The sequence below is a fragment of the Canis lupus genome, chromosome 32, assembly GCF_011100685.1.
Source record: "Canis lupus familiaris isolate Mischka breed German Shepherd chromosome 32, alternate assembly UU_Cfam_GSD_1.0, whole genome shotgun sequence".
Lineage (NCBI taxonomy): Eukaryota > Metazoa > Chordata > Mammalia > Carnivora > Canidae > Canis > Canis lupus.
In genome coordinates this window covers 35,231,101-35,248,906 of record NC_049253.1, presented here as the reverse complement: position 1 = coordinate 35,248,906, position 17,806 = coordinate 35,231,101, and the positions used below count along the sequence as shown (strand labels likewise).

The 17,806-nt window shown below is 36.5% G+C and overlaps 1 protein-coding gene and 1 long non-coding RNA gene across 8 annotated transcripts in view; one reads left to right on the top strand and one right to left on the bottom strand.

The window, feature by feature from the left end:
* The window catches only part of CFAP299 (cilia and flagella associated protein 299), a 581,386-nt gene that overhangs the window by 184,978 nt on the left and 378,602 nt on the right, over window positions 1-17,806 (top strand). The window lies entirely within an intron of this gene.
* On the bottom strand, window positions 1,608-14,793 carry LOC111093683. 2 transcript variants are annotated; one of them, XR_005382913.1, is made up of 3 exons: window positions 14,655-14,793; window positions 6,607-6,682; window positions 1,608-1,895 (listed from the first exon to the last, which is right to left on the bottom strand). It is a non-coding gene; the product is annotated as an uncharacterized LOC111093683 (long non-coding RNA). The 2 variants fall into 2 exon arrangements; XR_005382914.1 differs by lacking the exon at window positions 14,655-14,793 and adding an exon at window positions 9,514-9,674.

Sequence of the window (17,806 nt, the reverse complement as noted above, 5' to 3'; positions counted from 1 at the left end):
ATGCAAGCCAGAACCTAGGTATCATCTCCCTTTATCTATATGTACTATTGTCATATAACAAATTACCACAAATATAGCAGCTTAGAGCAGCACACATTTATTATGTGATAGTTTCTGTGGGTCCGGACACAGCTTAGTTGGTTCATCTGCTGAGGATCCCATAAAGCAGCAGTCAGGGTGTCAGCAGGGCTTTACTCTCATCTGAGGGCTTGACTAGAGAAGAATATACTTTAGGGTCTTTTTGGTTCTTAGTAAAATTCATTTCCTTGTGGCTGTATGACTGAGGACCCTGGCTGTTTGCTGATTATTGTGTGGAGACTGTCCTCAGGCTCTAGAGGCTGCCTACAGTTCTCTACCACCTGGCCCTCTCTATAAGCAGTTTTCATTATGGCATTTGCTTCTTCAAGGCTGTCAAAAGGAATCCCTCCTTTTCAGTTTGTTAAGACTATCTTCTATGACATAATGTAATAAAGAGTGAAATCCCATTACTTTTGCCATATTCTGTTGGTTAGAAGCAAGTCATAAATTTTACCTGTACTCAAGGAAAGTAGATTATATAAAAGCATGACTTATTGTGGGTCATCTTAGCATGTTACTGCCGTAGTAGAAAACCAGTGCATCACCAACATCTGTGATTCTCATCTTAGCATGTTTATTCATTTCTATTACATTCTGTCACCTTTTCTATCTTTATTGTGTCATCATAATTTACCTTGATTGTTGCAGTATCTTCTTTAATGAGTTTGTCTGTATCCAATCTGGCCTTCTCTAATCCATTCTCTACTACATAGCCAAGGTGATCTCCTTGGAATGCAAATAAGTTCATGTCCCATTCTTGCTTAGTTTTTTTCAAGGGCCTTCAAAAGCTCCACAAAATGTGGAGCTTATCAGAATTTACAAAGTCTCTGTATGTATTTCCTTCCTTAACCTAAAAAGATCTTATTACTCATCTTCACCCAGGGAAACTTTTTGACCTCTATGAATGTGAACTCCCCTTAGGATAAGTTTCTTCTCTTAGAGTTTATAGTGGTCCCCTTGTTATAAGTGAGTATATATTGAATTGAATAGTTTCTCTCTCTACCACTAGATGATAAAGTTTACAAAGGCAAGACTATGTCTGGTTTTGCTTACTATTTGGCCTCAGCATGAAGCATTATTCCTAGCACATAATACGTATTTATCTATCACCTCTCTCTCTCTCTCTCTCTCTCTTAGTAGATGAATAATTGATCAAAGAGATACTTCAGAAATTGTAGTCATATAATAGATATGGATACTTTAAGTTTGGTTTCTAATATTGACTGGTTCTAAAATAGGAATAGTTACATATATTCACTATTTAACAGTTATGTACTGTGCAATTTCTGTGGGTCAAGAGTCTGGGTGTAGCTTAGTTGGATCCTCTGTTTGGAGTCTGCTATGGTTTGGATTTCTTTTTAATTTTTATTTATTTATGATAGTCACAGAGAGAGAGAGAGAGAGAGGCAGAGACACAGGCAGAGGGAGAAGCAGGCTCCATGCACCGGGAGCCCGACGTGGGATTCGATCCCGGATCTCCAGGATCGCGCCCTGGGCCAAAGGCAGGCGCCAAACTGCTGCGCCACCCAGGGATCCCATGGTTTGGATGTTGTGTCCGCAAAATTCATATGTTGAAGTCCTAAAACCCAAGCATGATGTTATTAGGAGGTGGGGCCTTTGCGAGTTGATAAATTGAGGAAACTGGAGTCTTCGTGGATGGAATTAGTGCCTTCTAAAAGAAGCTCCATAGAGATCCTGGGCTCCTTTCACCATGTGAAGATACAGAGGGAAGACACCAGCTATGACCAGGAAGAGGGCTCTTGTCCAGAGAACATAACCATGCTGGTGCCTTGATCTTGGATTTCCAGCATCCAGAACTGTGAAAAATACATGTCTTTTATTTATAAGATACCCAGTCCATGGTGTTTTGTTATAGCCACCCAAACTGACTAAGACAGATTTTCACAAGGCTTCAATTAAATACTCAGCAAACTTCAACTGAGATTAATAGTGCAGCAATTTTGATCAATAAATTAAGAAAATGTATTCATTTGGAAAGTAGCTTGAAAGATGACTTTTTGGCACAAAAAGCAGAAAATTCATTATATAAAAAACATAAGGTCAAAGTGAAAAATAATTCTCTTTTGTCTTAAGACCCCAAATCTTTCCAAAACCCAGTTAAAAAGAATATTTTATGCAAATTCTACTAATACATATTAAATCAACATCATAAATCTGTAGAGACTAGTGACATATTTCTAATGGATACTTAATAAAGAAAAAATTTAATTTAAAAATCTATGTATCATCCTCAGCATCACTTTGTCCTAGCAATGAAAATGGAAGTAAAACCTTTTAAATATCCTAATGGTTTTTAGTGAGTGTAGATTTTTTATATCTGTACCCGCCCTATACTTTCACATTATAAATTCAAGTCAAATGAGGTATTTCCATTATTTAATTCCTGTGTTTGGTCCTCTTATTTCCATAAATAAGATTATTCTACAATTCATAAAGCATATGCTGTGATTCTAATGAAAACTAGTCAACTAACTGATATAGAAGCAGAATGGATTGACTTAGTTCTTTTATTACATCATGTTTTATATGTTTTTTAGTGCCCCGTCTAGCACTGTGCACATTCTAAGAGCCTAATATCTAGCTCTTGAATAAACACATAGATAAGGCTTTTATTTTAAGATGTTACAATTAATTCAGCAAAAAGTGTTTTGAACTTTTTCCATGTCTTTGTGAAGTGTAGTGGATGAGAACAAGACACCAGCTCTGTGACCTTAGAGCAGTTACTTAAATTTTCAAGCTACATTTTTCTCAAAGCTGGTATCTACGTCATCTATTATTATGAAGATAAAATGAGATAATGCACACAACTGCTTTTTCAGAGTACCTGGATCATGCCAAGCGTAATCAGGAAATATTAGAAACTGTTAATTGCTCTTTGCATAAACTTATCATCACTGCTCAGAAATGTGCTCCTCAGTGCCATATCATGCTTGTTTGACCTAAAATCACTGAGCACTTTCTAGTAAGAATTTTTAATTTTCACAGTAACATTTGTTTCTGTAAAAAAATATCCAATTCATATTGGAAGCAGTTTTCATGATAAATCAAGCTAGAAAGAGACAGGAGGATATTATAAGAATTTATCTGTGACCTTTTTCTATTTCCTGCATCTTTCCTTACAATGTCTGTGTGCCTGTAGGTATTGGAAATGAAGCAAAAGAAAGAAAGAAAGCATAGGGCCTTTTTAGTCTTCCTAAAATACCACTTCCATCACTTGCTACCTTTTATAAAAGCCCTTGCTGACTTTCTGCTGGTTAGAGGACAGTATGCAAAGTCAGAATCAGAGGTTGAAGGTAGAATTATTATTAGGCCATTCCCCATTTCTTTCACAGAATGATTACTATTTCCCTTATCTGCTGCCCTAGCAGGTCTGGTCTGTTTGGTTTTCCTTTTCACTGACAGCACATGCCCCGTCTCACTCTGCCCTTCCAGCCATTACTTTCTCCTTGTCTCGTGTGACCCCTCTTTTTCAGAATTTATTAGGTCTCTGTGGCTTCTTTCAATTGCTTTTGTTAGCAGTATGTGGAAACTTGAAAAGAATCAAACAAATATGAGAACAAAACCTATATGAGAAAGGTAGAACCCCAACATTCAGATTTGGGAGACTTTTATGTATTAGTAGCTTTCTCCTGCTGTTGTCAGGCACTTAAATACTAGGGAAACATTTGCTCTCATGTTCTTCATTACTGTATCTAGGAACCTCCAAATCTATTCGGGTTGACTAGGATCTTTTCATGTTCATATATCCACTGGCTATTGAATATCTCATCTTGAATTCATTCAAAATATATTTTTCCACACACCTACTATGTACCAGGAATTTTTCTAAGTGATGGAAATAGTGATCAAAGAGACTAATTTTTTTCACACATTTTTCATTCCATTTCATTTTATTTGTGTCATAAAGGCAATCAATACACAAATGCATAATACAATTTCAGGTAGTACTAGTATTATAAAGTAAAATGAGGATAATTAAATGACTAGAAAGTGATATTGTAGATATGTTCAGGACAGGTTTATGTGGGAAGACATCCCTTATAAGTGAATATAGGAACAAGCTATGCAGATATCCTGCACAGAGGGTTCCAGACAGAGGGAGGAAAATGTAAGGAAGCCCTGGGATGGGAGAATGCTTGGCTTGCTTGAGGAATGGCAAGGAGCACAGTGAGGGGGGCAAAGTCAGAGCTGCAAGAGTGCGGGAGTGAGGATGACATTACAGGCCATGCTAATGACACAATCTGACTTAAGTTTAAAAGTATCACTCTGACTGCTATATTGAAAATCAATTGTGAAGGGACAAGGGAGTAAGCAAGAAGGCCAATTTAGAAGACTGTGCAGTAATCCCAGAGACAGATGTGGTGGCTTGGACTAGGATCAGAACAGAGGAAATGGTGAGAAGTGGTCAGGTCAGATTCTGGATATATTTTGAAGTTAGAGCCAATAGGATTTGCTTGTGGACTGGATGAGAAGAGACAAGGGTTCTTCCTGGATTTTAACCTTGAATACCTTATGGGAGTCTCTAAGACAATATATTCTAAACTAAACTCAATTCTCTCCACGTCTCACTCTTCTGGTATTTAAATTTCAGTGAATGGCATCACCATCTGCTCTGTGTCCCATGAAAGAAGGTAATATCCTTCTGTTATTTTACCATTTTTTCTCCTTTCTGGGTCTACCCAAACAATTCCCAAGTCCTACCATTTTCTACCGTATTGATCTCAAGTGAGATCTCTTTATCTTATTTTATCTTTATTTTATTTTTTTAAGATTTTATTTATCCAAAAAAAAAAAAAGATTTTATTTATCCATTCATGAGAGACACACAGAGAGAGACAGAGACACAGGCAGAGGGAAAAGCAAGCTCCACGCAGGGAGCCCGATGTGGGACTCGATCCTGGGACTCCAGGATCATGCCCCCGGCCGAAGGCAGGCGCCAAACCGCTGAGCCATCTAGTGATCCCCGAGATCATCATTCTTTACGCACTTATTTCAGGGCATGGAACTGGGTTACTCCCACGAGTTTCTTTGCTTGCCTTTAGAAAGCAAAATTGCCATCTGCTCACCACATGTAGCCAAAACAATCTTCCTAAAAGCTCATTGAAACATTTCAGTGATTCTCAGACTTTCTGTGATCTGGGGGCAGCTTGCCTTTCTTCTTCTCTCTTGGTGGGTTCTTCAGGCTCCCGTCAGTCACCTGCGCCTCTCTCTGACCATGTGTTCTTATGTCTGGTCTTTTGCGACTGGTTCATTTTTAGAGTGTACTGCATCATATAAGATGAATTGTGTCCTTATTCTCTAAACATTAGCTTAGCATAATACAGATTTTCCAAAAAGTACTAAATGCTATTGTATGTGTTGGCTTGTTTATTTCCTGGCCATCTGCAATGATAGTTTTGCTTATTTCAAGTAGAGTTAATTTGCTTTTGAGTCTCACTGATACGGATTAATCATTGAAATCCAGTCCTCTCAGTGGCTAAGAAAAACACGTTTTTATCCTGAATTTTCTCAGAGAATTGTTTTAAAGAACTATTTTAGAGCTGTTATATTTAGTTTTTTTTTTTTCTTTTCTGGTTGCATAGAATGAAGGTAAGAACTCATTGTTCACCTGTGCTTTCTAACTATTTAGATACAATGCCTACCTTTTCTTGGCAAATGGAAGTTTTAAGAACCTAGTGGGGCAAAGGGAGTATTGCACTGACCTCTTCATACCCAGGAGATAATAGAGCAGACTTATAGACCCAAAGGAAGCAAGTGAAATATACACAAATTAACTATATTAAAATGATAGCATATTTTCCTTTTTGTAATACAGTACAAAATTTTAAAACACTTAACCTAAAAAAATTTTAAAAAGTAAAACACTTAACCTCTTGTTTTGAAAACAGTGTTTGAAGACATGGAGAAAAAAATGAATGTGACTTGAGGGAAGAAATTGTATCAGTCACTTAAGCTGAAATATTTTTCCCTATAGACTATAAATACTAATTTTTAAGATGCATGTGAGTTAGCCGAGCAGATCACACATTCAACTAGTGGGTAAAAATATTTATATGAAGTATGCAAGGAATTTGAACTTCCAGATGTTTGCTTTGGAATGTAGTTATAATGACATCACAAAAATATTTTGAAAATATATCTGTGACTGTGATTATAGTATTTCAAAATTTGAAATGCAGAGTTTCAAATATACTCTGTAAATATTGGAGATTCTTTTCAGAAATAGTATTTGCAGATCTTCCATGACTTATGATGGGGTTATGTCCAGACAAACCCATTGTAAATTGAAAATATAGTAAGTCCAAATGAATTTAATAACCTGCCCTACTGAACAACAGAGCTTAGCCTAGCCTACCTTAAATGTGCTCAGAATACTTCCATTAGCCTACAGTTGCTCAGAATCATCTAACACAAAACCTAATTTTTACTAAAGTGTTGCTATCTCTTGTAATTTATAGAATAGTCAAAATGAAAAACAGAATGATTGTATGGGTATCAGTTATTTACCTTGGGGATTATCACATGGCTGTTGCTAACTGCTCCTGCCCAGCATCATGAGAGTATTGTACCGCATATTGCTAGCCTGGGAAGAGATACAAATTCAAAGTATGAGTAAAAAAACAAAAAGTATGGTTTCCATTGAATGTAATTTGCTTTTCCACCATTGTAAAGCTGAAAATATTAAGTCCAACTATCATAAGCTGGAGACCATCTGTATTTTTGTATAAGATACAGATACTTCCTGAAACAGTCAAGTGAAATGATTTTAAGGTACTTTAAAATAATTTGGGTACCCTGCTACCAAGAGGATATTTTCTGGAAGCTATCATTTGTAGAAATCACATTCAAAAGAGAGAATCATTTAATTAAGCCATAATCCAATTTTTTTGGTTTGCTTTGTATGTGTGTGTGTGTGTGTGTGTGTGTGTGTCTTTTGCTATTTCTGAACTATAAGGCTTTTCCTGTTTTTTTTTTTTATTTAAATAATGATGTCCATCAAGTCATTCGATAAATTTTTATTGAGTATCTCCTACATGCCAGCAATGTTCCACAGACAGGGATTCAGCAGTTAACAAAAGTTAAGTCCCAGCTTTCATGGAGGTTACTCTGTAGAGAGAAGAGAGACCATAAATGAGTGACAAGACATGTATTGTGTGCTACACAGTAGTAAAGGCAGTGGAGGAAAAGAAAGCTGGAAAGGTAGGTCCAATGCACTAGAGAAGAGAGGATGTGCTGTCGTTTTTCATAGCATGTCAGGCAATGCCTAATTGATAAGGTTAAGAAGAAGTGAAGAAGACAGCAAAGCACATTTGGGGAGAAAGTGCTCCAGGGAGTGGAAGCAAGTGCAGAGGGAAACATGTGCTTCAAGGAGTGGCTAGAGTGAGTAAGTTAGGGAGCTGATAGGAAGTGAGATTCAAGATCTGTGGCCTGTGGGTAGACAGCAGCCTTTTGTGTCAATATACAAACTTGAAATTTGCTTCTGAAAAAAGATTAGGATCTTTTAGATGACTTAAAGTAAGGCAAATAAAAAGATTTACATTTTGAAAGCATGACTGTAGTGGTTGTTTTGAAAGGCAAAGGGGAAGTGGGGAGACCAGTTAGAAGACTAGTTTTATAATCTAGGCAAGAGATGAGGATGGCATGGGCCATGATAGTGAAAGGGTGGATGTAGAAAGCTCCAGCCAGATTCCAGACATACTTTGAAGGGAGCTTTCAAAAAATGGATGTGAAATGTGAGGGAAAGAAATCAAATTTTTAAAAAGTTTTACCTTTATACTTGAGTTTATACATTTTTTAATGCTTAGAGCATAATTTTAAATGTTTCTTAAATGTGAAACCAAGGGCTTGTTAATTTTACTAGTTTTTAATATTTTAGCTCTTGGCTCAAATATTTGTTTTCAACTGTCACATCCCAGGAAATTAGGCACCACCTGTAGCTGATACAGTTTTCCAATTTATAATTATAATAATTATAGTTTTTGTCATCTTTCAAAATTTACAGAGAAAAATCAGAAAGACTAGTGTATGAGACTGATAGTCAACTGATAGTGACCTATTTAATATCAATTCTATTTTTCATTAAAGATAGATCTCTGCTGTGATTCACGGTGATGGTGTGCTCAGCTAAAAAATATGTTACTAGCCTCTCTTACAACTAGATGTGGCCATGTGACCCAATTCTGGCCATTGCAAGAAGCAAGCAGAGGTGCACAAATTTCCTGGTAAGGTTCTAGGAAAGATTCTTTGAGACAAAGGTGACATGACGCTTTCTCCTATTGCCTTTTTTCTTCTACCTACTTAGATCTGAGATATTTTAAAATATCATTTGAGCATTTAGTTTTTTATTTTAATTCCGATAGAGTTAACATACAGTGTTCTGTTAGTTTCATGTGTACAATATAGTGATTCAGCTAATCCTCTTCATTACTCAGTGCTCATCTTGGTTAAGTGTCCACTTTAATCCCTGTCACCTATTTCACCCCTCCCCTCACCAGCCTCCCCTCTGGTGACCATTAGTTCGGTCTCTTATATAAGTTAAATACTTATATTTGTTAAATAATAGAACTTAGCATAAGGGAAAATGAGAGTTTTCTAGATACTTATTGCTAAATGTTGGGAAAAAGATTGTCAGAAGAGAACATGGTATTAAAAATAGTCATTAGTCCCTTGTAAATGTCCTGGCTTTTGTTCATGTCATTGCCACATTCTGGCACATAGATTAGAAAAGTATATTTATCTTGCTCAACCCTCAGTACTGTTGGGTAGAGTTAGGATTGTCTCTTTCCGTGTCCCTTAGTCATTGTGTGGTCTTGGGCCAGTTGGCTAATCCAGCTAAGCCTCAGTTTCCTCATCTGTAAAATAAGATTAATAATTACTTTCTCACTAGTTTCTTCCCAGGATTAAATGACATAGTATAGGTACATTTTATAAATCCCCTGAAATCCCGTAGCCTATGTCTGATACATGTTAAGAGCTAATTACATGTTAACTGCTATTATCAATATTGTAGCTATTATTTCCGCTGATATTCAGAGCTCTGTATGTTGTTTGGCGAACACAGTGAAAAATTTTGCAAATTAAGTGTGAGTTGAACACATTGTTTATAAAGCAGGAAGGAAACTACACAGAGCTAAAGGGACCACAGGTCTTATAGAGTGGCATCAAGTGCAGCTGCCAAGAGAGTACAAAGGACCTCCCACGAGGAGAAACCTTGTGAATAGTGAAGTGTTCTTTCCCTTTTTCTTCTCATTTCTTTAGTGTCACTGGGCCAGGCATCCCAGTACTAACAAACATCTTAATAATTTACCATACTTTTGTTGTGTCTGTTTCCCATCCGACAATGTCTAAACCTTATGTATACTATGCCTTATTGAATTCCTTGAAAGTATTGTCTCCGTTTGAAAAGCTTTTCACCTGCTCTACTGTAATCCGAGTTGAGCAATCTCACAGGCTTGTCTGTAGAACAGGATTTACGAACTCATTAGAAATATTAAGTCCAGAGGCAAGCACAGGTGCACAACTTCTGGCTTCAGTTTCATTTGCATAATAGGAGCTGGGTAACTGAAGCTGTCACTGGTTACCTGGTTAAACACAAAAGATTAAAACACTATATTCAAGTATGGTTTCCCTAAATCTGTCTACATTTTACTCTTTACAAAGTTGAATGAATATTGTTAACATTTATTAGTATGCACAGGTGTGGAATTCTAGGATTCCTATTTATAAATTCTTTTACTGGAATGTCCCAGTCTCTTCTTTAGTCTTCATTTTTGACTCATCTAGCTAGAAAGGAAGTTTTTGCCACTAACTATTTTTTTTCTTTTTAGGGTGGATACCTTTTGCAATTTTAATTATAGAAGAGCGTTAACTCTTGGCAAAACAAAGCTACTGGGTTTCCTGCCTCAGAGAAACCTTTAAATAGGATTGGAGAAGATTCTAGGAACTAACTTTGTAAGAAGCAGTCATTTCTCACAGACTTTCAATATTTCAAACAAAAAGATATTTCAAAAAACCTTCTAATAATTTAGCAGTACATATTAGAAATATTTTAATGAAAATGATTTCCACATCACATGTACATGTGCTTCAAGGATGTTCCTCATGGACTTATTTATAACATAAAATATTTAGGAGGCTTCCCACAATGAAGTGTAGAATTGAATATTAAGCTTTCTTTTGAAGTGGTGCTATACAAAACCTTCATATCCGAGGGATATATCCTTGACTTCTTAAGTAGGAAATTTAAAACAAAAAAAAACCCCAAATATGTTGTATAGTACTATATACAAATAATGGAAATATACATAAATATTGATTGGATTGAGTTCTATACATAGGCAAATACTATGATCACTGGTTTGTAATACCATGATTAATCATCACTATCTGTCATGGGCAAAGAAAGGGTATTAATGTCCTGAATGCTGTGTATTTAAAGTTATTGCCCAAAACAGTAAAAGTGGACATTTCTTGGTGGTGGAATGAAAGGGGATTTCATTTTTCTATTACCCTTGAGAAAACGGGTTTGTTATTTTTATAACATTAGAAATAATCCAGTAGAGTATTTTTAAGAAATTTCCCTTAAAAACCTAAATTATCCACGTTAAACAGATGACTAATTTTAAAAAGAAATCAACCAAAGTTTTCCTACCATACTTTTATTAAGGTTTAGAAAGTTGGGATTACTATTATAGCATTTCTGTATAAGGTGATTCCATTTCATCTAGCTTTTGGTAGTTTATGCTGGCTGGGGTTTAAGTACTTAAAAAGTTAAGTAGAACAAAGCATAATTAATCTTGGTAATTAGAAATAGAAATTATCTAAGATTTTTATGATTTTTTTAGAGCTTTACAAATTTACTTTTATTATTTTTATCTATAGAAATGATTTAGTGTAATATAAATTTTTCTACAATTTACTGATATTGTTGGCTTTTATTTAGTGATTCATGAATCAGGAAGAATCTAGTCTAAAAAACAAAAAGGAGTTTCAAAGAGTTGTATAAAGTGAGAGGTTTTTATAAAAGTCAAAAGTGAGCAGGAACAAAGAAGTTATACCATCATTTGCTGATTGGTTAAGGCAGGGTTGCTTCCCTTATGTGGAACAAAAGGAAGTCTGGGATTCAGGTCAAGGTGATGTGTGCTGAGCGGGCAGACACTGAATGCTTGATCAGGTCCTTCCTTTTCTGTGAGAGCCAAACGTAAAAAGTTAGTTAATTTTTAGTTTGCTGACATGGAGCATAGCATGAACAATTCTGTCTTGGGCCTAATTTGGTTATTTTAACAATAGCAATCCATTGAATATACATAAAAAAAATCTTGATTAAGTCCCAATAGTTCATTTTTGCTTTTGTTTCCCTTTGCCTTCATAGATGTATCTTGCAAGAAGTTGCTGTGGCCAAGTTCAAAAAGGGTGTTGCCTGTGTTCTCCTCTAGGATTTTGATGGAATCTTGTCTCACATTTAGATCTTTCAACCATTTTGAGTTTATCTTTGTGTATGGTGTAAGAGAATGGTCCAGTTTCATTCTTCTGCATGTGGCTGTCCAATTTTTCCCAGCACCATTTATTGAAGAGACTGTCCTTTTTCCAGTGGATAGTCTTTCTTCTTTGTAGAAAATTAATTGACCATAGAGTTGAGAGCCCATTTCTGGGTTCTCTATTCTGTTCCATTGATCTGTGTGTCTGTTTCTGTGCCAGTACCACACTGTCTTGATGACCACAGCTTTGTAGTACAACCTGAAATCTGGCATTGTGATGCCCCTGGCCATGGTTTTCTTTTCCAATATTCCCCTGGCTATTTGCAGTCTTTTCTGATTCCACACAAATCTTAAGATTATTTGTTCCAACTCTCTAAAGAAAGTTCATGGTATTTTGATAAGGATTGCATTGAATGGGTAAATTGCCCTGGGTAGCATTGACATTTTCACAATATTAATTCTTCCAATCCATGAGGATGGAATATTTTTCCATCTCTTTGTGTCTTCCTCAATTGCTTTCAGAAGTGTTCTGTAGTTTTTAGGGTATAGGTCCTTTACCTCTTTGGTTAGGTTCATTCCTAGGTATCTCATGCTTTTGGGTGCAAAGCCTCTGCATAGCAAAAGAAACAGTCAACAAAACTCAAAGACAACCTACAGAATGGGAGAAGATATTTGCAAATGACATATCAGATAAAGGGCTAGTATCCAAGATCTATAAAGAACTTATTAAACTCAACACCAAAGAAACAAACCAAATCATGATATGAGCAGAAGACATGAATAGAAATTTCACAGAGGAAGACATAGACATGGCCAACAAGCACATGAGGAAATGCTCTGCATCACTGGCCATCAGGGAAATACAAACCAAAACCACAATGAGATACCATCTCACACCAGTGAGAATGGGGAAAATTAACAAGACAGGAAACAACAAATGTTGGAGAGGATGTGGAGATAGGGGAACCCTCTTGCACTGTTGGTGGGAATGTGAACTGCTGCAGCTACTCTGGAAAACTGTGTGGAGGTTCCTCAAACAGTTAAAAATAGAGCTACCGTATGATCCAGCAATTGCACTACTGGGGATTTACCCCAAAGATACAGATGCAGTGAAAAACCAAGACACCTGCACCCCGATGTTCATAGCAGCAATGTCCATAATAGCCAAATGGTGGAAAGAGCCACGATGTCCTTCGACAGATGAATGGATAAAGAAGATGTGGTCTTTATGTATACAATGGAATATTACTCAGCCATCAGAAATGACACATACCCACCATTTGCTTTGACATGGATAGAACTAGAGGGTATTATGCTGAATGAAGTAAGTCAATCAGAGGACAATAATCATATGGTTTCATTCATACAGGAATATAAAAAGTCATGAAAGTGATTATAGGGGAAAGGTGGGAAAATGAGTGGGAAAAATCAGAGAGGGAGACAGAACATGAGAGACTCCCTACTCTGGGGAATGAACAAAGGGGTAATGGAAGGGGAGGTGGGTGGGGGGATGGGGTGACTGGGTGACGGCCACTGATGGGGGCACTTGACCTGATGTACATTGGGTCTCATGCTATATGTTGGCAAATCGAACTCCAATAAAAAATATACAAAAAAATAACAATTTTGTATTTTTATGTCTGGAATAAAAAGATTTTCTTTTCTTATTTCAGAAAGTTAATCATAGGTTCATGTGAAAGAAATGTCACCAAAATAAAGGCATTTTCTTTTACTAACACAGTTACAGGACAAAGATGTTTTAAGAAAACTATGAGTGATGTCCTCTGGTTTACAGAAAATAAATGAATTTCTTGATCAGCATTTTAATTGAATATGGACTCCCCCCTTTTCAATGTAAATACATTAAAACCATTGAACAATAGGAGTAATTAGAGATAGATTTATAAGAATATTAAGAAGTCTTTTTAAAATTCCAGATTCAGCAGATCTTTTTCACCTGATTTCTGATTAATAAAAATGATAAGGATTGAAAGAGAACTTTCATCCCATCCCGGTGCTAGTCCTGGATGAGATGATGTGATATAACTTACATGACAGAGGAAAGAGACTCATAGTTTAGCCACTTTGTGGGTGTGCCTTTCCCAGTAAGTTGAGTCATCTTCAAACTGGGTAGGGCAGGGATCCCTGGGTGGCGCAGCGGTTTGGCGCCTGCCTTTGGCCCAGGGCGCGATCCTGGAGACCCGGGATGGAATCCCACGTCGGGCTCCCGGTGCGTGGAGCCTGCTTCTCCCTCTGCCTGTGTCTCTGCCTCTCTCTCTTTCTCTGTGTGTGACTATCATAAATAAATAAAAATAAAAATAAATAAAAGCTCATTTCTTTAAAAAAAAAAACAAACTGGGTAGGGCAAAGTTCACATCGTAAAAATATAAAAAGAAGGAGACCTGTTTTCCGATTCTCATTTCTCAGCCCCTACACAACTAACAGGTTAGGAGGTTGAATAAAGTGGTCATTCTGCTTGCAGAATCATCTCTAAGAATGGGAGACCTGAAAGACCACCCCATCCCAGTTTTCCAAATGAGAAGATGAGTTCAATTTCAGAAATTCTAGACTGAGAAGCTTTAAGTCAACCCCTAGCTGTGTTTTGGAATATAAACCACTGATTGATGAACAAGTGAAAGGGAGACGTTAACAATTGAAGAGAAACTTGATTCACAGGGAACAAGAATCTTAAACTCTTTTCCTATTTTGATAAATTTACTAGCTTCGTTGTCATTCATTTAGCCTTGTGCTTTATTTTATTTTATTTTATTTTTTATTTTTATGTTTTTAAAAAGATTTTATTTATTTATTCATGTAAGACACAGAGAAAGAGGCAGAGACATACCAGGGGGAGAAGCAAGCTCCCTGTGGAGAGCTTGATGCGAGAGATACCATAACCCTGGGATCCTACTCTGAACCAAAGGCAGATGCTCAACTACTGAGCCACCCAGGTGCCCCTAGTCTTGTGTTTTAATGGGATGTGACTGAACCTTGCAAATACCTTGGGCAATTAGTTAAAGTGACTTTAGGGTTTCGTAAGACCTATATGTGTCAATAGGGGGTGATGTTCATGCTTACAGGTATGGATCACAGATGGTCTCCCATTGTATCCTCGATTGATCACCTGGTGATTGATCACCAGAGTATAAATCTGAATTGTGAGAATTTAATTTGTTAGGAAATATTTACAGATTAAAAGTCATTCAGAGGTGGATCATCAAGCTCATGAGAGCTCTAGAACCATTGTATGTTCTAGAAGGTGTTAAGGAACTGTTGATATTTAGCATAAAGAACTAAGGTATAAGGTGATCACATACAAACTGTTTTCAAATAGTTGAAGATTTACCTGATGGACAGACATAATTATGGGGTTAGGAAAACAAAACCAGAAGCAGTAGGTGGTAGTTAAAGGGAGGAAAATTTAAACTCAGTGTTAGGGACTATTTTGTAGTCATTAGAACTGCTCCACAGTGGGATAAATGGCCTTCAAAAATTCTCTGCCTTTAAAAAAAAATCTCTGCCTTTGAAAATATTGCAACAGAATCTGTACTACTGCCTTTCAAAGATGTCACTAAGTGGATTCCTACACTGGGTAGGCATCTTTAGATTCTCTGATTTTATGATTCTGTAATTTTGTTTTACATACACAAATCTGCATAATTATTTCACCAGATAACTCTGAATCATGATATCATTTAAAATCTTTTAATTATACTACTCTTAAGTTTCATCAGGTGAAGAGTGTTTTATTAACAGAGATTAAGAGAGAATGCTATGTCTTCCCATAGCTCTTAGATTAAGGTACTTTAAAACCTGATGCATATGCAAAAGAGTTCACATTTCTCCATGAATTTCTTTTTTTTTTTAATCTGAGAGATTTTATTTATTTATTTATTTATTTATTTATGAGAGATAGAGAGAGAGGCAGAGACATAGGCAGAGGGAGAAGCAGGCAGTGACATAGGCAGCAGGGAGCCCCATGCAGAACTCAATCCCAGGACCCCAGGATCACACCTGAGCCAAAGGCAGGGGTTCAACCACTGAGCCACCTAAGTGCCCCCATTGTGAATTTCTTAGTGGGTTTTTAGTCAGCATCACAGATTTGTGGCTATCTCAAAATCAATGACAACTTTAAAGGACCTATTGGTGGCCAGCTCTGGTGGCTCAGTGGTTTAGCGTCGCTTTCAGCCCAGGGCATGATCCTGGAAACCCGGGATCAAGTCCCACATCAGGCTCTCTGCATGGAGCCTGTTTCTTCCTCTGCCTGTGTCTCTGCCTCTCTCTCTGTGTCTCTCATGAATAAATAAATAAAATCTTTAAAAAAAAATAAAGGACCTATTGGTGGTTTTCCTAAATTGGATTTTGCTATAATTTCTCTTACTAAATTTAATTAACTGAAAACTTTATACTAATATAATGATCTCATTTACAAATGAGATAATACTGGTTATTTTTCATATTTGTGGCTATACAAAATCTTTGGAACACTTGTCCTGTATCTGGACAGTTCTTCAGATTTATATGACTTGGGCTTCTGTTCTAAAATTTGTATCCTGGAATTTGTTTCAATTAGGTATGAGAAGGTAACAGACAAAGAGATAATTACCTTTGAAAGAAGAATTTATCATTTACATTTTCTAAGGGAAGGGAGTATGACATAGTGTGCAGGGCCACACTGGAGAAGCACTAGGTTTTGTCTACAAGCAAAAGTAAGAGTGGGGGGCAGAGCATGACCAGAGCCTTTATTGTGTTTTTCATGGGAAAGACAAGGCAGGGCAAGGGAAATGCTTAGGATTGGGTAGGTTGAATAACATCAGGCTCTGGGCAACATGGGTAGTCTCTGGTTGTTCAGTGTGCCACTTTGGATGATTTAGGGCAGAAGAAATATAGGCTTGGTTTAAGAGTTAGATAAAGGAGATGGTTGGGAGTCTAGAGTCCCAGTTGGTTTTTGAGTTTGTAATATAATCTCTATATGCTCATGAAAGCTGGATCATAAAGGAGATATAAACAATTTTGGTTATTAATTTGGCTCTGTAGTTAGTGGGTATCAATAGACAATAGACAGAACTGAGACAAATACAGAATTTAAGAAAACATAGAATACTTCCCTACAGTAGAAGCCAAAGATCATATTCCTAGCCTGTCATGCTGTTAGGGCATAAACATGTGACTTCAGTTTGATTAATCAATGCATTGCAAGAGATTTGGATTTGGAGGTGATGGAAGCAAGAACATTGGGAATATTTCTTTTGGTAAGTAAAGCATTTAGTTCTTGGGGGCAACAGTAGAGAATATTCTGGAGTTCATTCTTAGTATTTTGGGTATAAGGTATAGAGTCCCTAAAAGCTGCAATGTCTTGACCAAGTGTGAGGCAATATTGTTTTTGCCAAAGCAGTCATTTTGATTGAGCATTTTCCAGCAGTTTCTCAGTCTGGATTTCTGACCTTCTTTGAAGTTCTGTATGCTCTTTAAGATTCTTTGATAAATTACATTTATGCTTAACCTACCCAGAATGTATTCGGTTGTATACACCTAAGAACATTGAGGTATATGGTGAATTTATAGTAGCTTGTGTCTTTCTGAAAAATTTTTAATAAACAGAGAACACAAACATAAATAGTTGAAGATATATTTAATTATGTTACTTAGGTATGAATATCAATAAAATAATTATGGTTTGAATATAAGCAGCAACTCTACCATATGAGGAAATGGAGAAGCAGATTAATAACATATGACTGTGTAATTCCAATGTCCCAAACAAGGGCAAAAAAAAAAAGTAGACAGTTTAACTAATAAACTGCAATCATAAATGTTGACTTTTATGATTATTTTGATGACACAAGAGATTGGAGGAAAATGACTCTATAATGAGCAACTTTAGCCAGAAACCAAGACTAGGTCTGTCTGTAACAGAGAGAGGAAGAACGGACTGGTGATCATACATCAGGGTATCCAGCACCAGCCTACACATGAGTAGCAAACTAAAAAGCTCTAAAAGTTCAAATAAGAGGGCTGGAGTGTATATTTTCTCTGTCTGTAGATTTTATTTCCATGATGTAAAGTAAATATTGTGTACTTGAAACATAGAAATAATGATGAGTTCTTAATACCTCACAAATGGCCCCAAGTAATGTTTTTTCAGTGCCATATAAGAAACCTTTGTAGTGATGAGTGGGGAGCTATCTGAGAAACACTTTCAACTTTTGCAAAGCTCTCTTATGTTCCTT